This window comes from Rhincodon typus, chromosome 1 (assembly GCF_021869965.1).
Source record: "Rhincodon typus isolate 14 chromosome 1, sRhiTyp1.1, whole genome shotgun sequence".
Taxonomy (NCBI): domain Eukaryota; kingdom Metazoa; phylum Chordata; class Chondrichthyes; order Orectolobiformes; family Rhincodontidae; genus Rhincodon; species Rhincodon typus.
The window spans coordinates 100,991,269-100,994,495 of NC_063332.1; positions in this window are offsets into that span (position 1 = coordinate 100,991,269).

Here is a 3,227-nt window from a genome sequence, read left to right on the forward strand (position 1 = left end):
TCAGTCAGGAATGTTTTTAACATCCAACCAACATACAATCTAGAGGTCAGAAAAATATTAGATAAGATATCAAATCCCCATTTCTCAACCTCAACTATTTTTAAATAAGTTAAAATCATGCCTAGAGAGATCTAAATCACAGAGTCATATAGCATAGAGAAAGGCCCTTCAGCTCACATAGTCTATGATTCAAGTTTTTTTTTCAGGTGTGATTACTGAGGTAAGAGGGTAAAGAGATTCTCATAGGCCAATACTTCTTGCTATTGTCTATATTGTATGTGTTTGGAATTATTTCTTTCTTCAAATGTTTTTTTCTAAAAATGTGACATAAAATAAATTTGTGTATACATGGTAGATCCAGTCACTTAGATTTTCCAATCAGGCATGAGTCAGACTCGAAATGATCAATGATGGCACAGATGTCCATGAGAATTGCCAGTGTTGGCAGCATATGATGAAAATGGGCAAGTTACAAATATGGGGGATACTTATAATTAGAAGTTTGCCTGTGAAGGAAAGGAATTCACAGGCTACTGCTGGATTTAGAGATCTGCAATAAGCGAAAAGGCAACACTGTAACCAATCTTCCTTTTTTTCAAGCTTTGCTACAGAAAACCAAGCCAGGATCCATTATAAAAGCTTACAAATGCTCCAGACAACTCATCATCAATCACTAAATCCCTTGCAAGCACCAACTCACTCACATCCACCTTAGGGAAATTAGACTGTAAACCAGAAGCGAGTGTAAACTGAGTGACAGATGTAGCACTAACTGCTGCTGGTGATTAAAGGAGGAGGAACCAGGCCAGCTTGCATCCTACCATGGTTATCTGGACTTTATGGGATACATTTGGACTGTGATCATGCTGCAGTGACTACTGAGGTAGACTTCAAGAATGGATGCATAATTGGCAATTCACAAATTAAATGGCTATACCTTAAAGAGGCAATACTTCCAGACCTTCCTGCCATGCCCTCCAATGTCTGCGGACAGCCGGAAACAAACAAGAACAGGCTCTGTAGATGTACTGTAGCCTGCAGTATATCCATCTTAGTTATCAGCTGTGGAAAGAAAGGGTCACCTTCACCTGCTCTAAAAAGACACTGCATGCACAGCAGTCAGACACTTCACGTACACCTGCCACTGAAGTTGCTGTCAGCATCCTTCCATTTACACAAGATGATGAACATACAGTAAATCATATCAGTTGGGGTTAGGTTAGCTTCATATTGTGCAGTTTTGCTGTTGGCTGAAGAAACTGATCTGTTAAATGCAGCTTCTGCTGCAAGTGCTGCAAATAAAGTAGTTATTAGGTATTGTTGTGAGCTGTTGTATTCAGTATTGGATTTAACAACTGACATGGTGTCACCCGGTAGCTCACAAATGATGTTACCATTTTCCTGTTTCATTTATTCATATTTCCCAATTGTGAAAATAATGTTTAGGACTTCATGTTGAGTTTGCAAGCATCCTTGAAGTGGAATTTTGGGTGTGCTACTAGTCTCAATTCCCTGGCTATTCTGCCTCAAAGAAAATTCTTGGGTGTTCCATTCTCTTCCATCCTGTGAAAGTGCCCAAGAAAGCGAAGTTGCCACTGCTTGATGAGTGCCAACATACTTGGGAGACTTGCCTTTGAGAGCACTGACACTTGCATGATTTTGTCCTTCCACAAGATGCCCAGAATGAGCCACAAGCAAGAAATATGAAAATAATTAAGATTCCGTTTTTGATAGCTGTAAATCATCAATGTTATACAGCCATACAACAAGGTGCTGGGGATATGTGCTTCTTAAACTAGCATCTTGGTTCTAAGATTCAGTTTCCTTCTATTCCAAGCATATTTCATGAGTCAGACAAAGGTGATTTTGCTATGAATGCATTGAATTTTGTATAAAGAGACTGATTGTCAGAAGGTGCAGAATTTGCCAACCACTTGTGTTATTTCACACAATCAAGGGCAGTGATGTGACACCCTGTCCCATAACCATGGTTTTCTTGGTGTTTATAGTAAGGGAGATCAAGTTACAGCCCTGGGAGAGACAATCTATGAATTGTCATAGTTGAGTCGCCTGTAGAAGATATCTCCAACAAAGATATGTTACAGATTATAGAGCTAGCCATGTAACTAGAATGTAGGCAAATTGTCCTCATATCTACAGATAAACCAAACTTAATCAGCATGGAAAAGAAAATACCAAACTAAGTGAGAGCTAGGATACAGTCCTGTTTCACTCCATTCTTCACACTGAACTGTCAGAGCTGGTACAGAGTCAAATTGTACAGCACGATGTGAGTTATCATAAAAGGGATGGATAAGACTGAAGTAACACTGAAGTAACCCACTCAAGAAACATCTAGGAAGAGGCTAAATTTATCTGCATATTCATCTCATACTGTCATTAAATGAAGTGCCATAAAAGCAAACAATTGACATTCATATGCAAATAGTTTGATATTAAAAATTTAGTTGTACTGAGGTTTTCCATGCAGTATTATTTAATATGTTTCATTTGTTGATAAGAATGGGGTATTTGTAAAATTTGTGGAAAATTTAAGGTTCTATTAGTGAAGAAATAGTTTGTGATACATGACAAGTTGTAGACTGTATTATTTCAGAGGTTGAAAAGATTTTCACAATCAGTATTAGAACAAAGAACAAAGAAAATTACAGCACAGGAACAGGCCCTTCAGCCCTCCAAACCTGCACCGACATGCTGCCCATCACAACTAAAACCCCCTACCCTTCCAGGGACAGTATCTCTCTATTCCCATCCAATTCATGTTTTTGTCAAGACGGCCTTTAAAAGCCACTATAGTATCTGCTTCCACTACCTCCCCCGGCAGCAAGTTCCAGGCACCCACTACCCTCTGTGTAAAAAACTTGCCTCATACATCACCTTTAAACCTTGCCCCTCGCACCTTAAAACTATGGCCCCTAGTAACTGACTCTTCCACCCTGGGAAAAAGCTTCTGAATGTCCACTCTGTCAATGCCCTTCATTATCTTGTAGATCTTTGTCATTCCAGTGAGAACAACCCAAGTTTCTCCAACCTCTCCTCATAGCTAATGCCCTCCATACCAGGCAACATCCTGGTAAATCTTTTCTGTACCCTCTCCAAAGCCTTCTGGTTGTGTGGCAACCAGAATTGAACAGCTGTCAGCCTATAAGTTATTCCTGCTTTTCTTGATGATTTCAATACTGAAATGCACAACAATCTTTGAATCC